Source organism: Tarenaya hassleriana, unplaced genomic scaffold, assembly GCF_000463585.1.
Source record: "Tarenaya hassleriana unplaced genomic scaffold, ASM46358v1 Cleome724, whole genome shotgun sequence".
Classification (NCBI taxonomy): Eukaryota; Viridiplantae; Streptophyta; class Magnoliopsida; order Brassicales; family Cleomaceae; genus Tarenaya; species Tarenaya hassleriana.
In genome coordinates, this window is record NW_010969787.1 from 1664 (window position 1) to 1872 (window position 209).

Genomic DNA, 209 nt, shown 5'->3' on the forward strand with positions numbered 1-209 from the left:
CAACATTTGCACGTTACCTCTGGACTAACCGGTCCCCGTGTCTGGACCGATCGGTCTGGGATGGCTGGACCGGACAGACCAGCCTTCTGGATCAGTCGGTCTGGCCTCCGCTCCACCGGGATTTTCTCGTCTCTTCTCGCACATTCGTCCTTTCCTGTATGTGTGACTCTGTAGGCTCATCCGATACAGCAGTATAACCCGAAATCTCT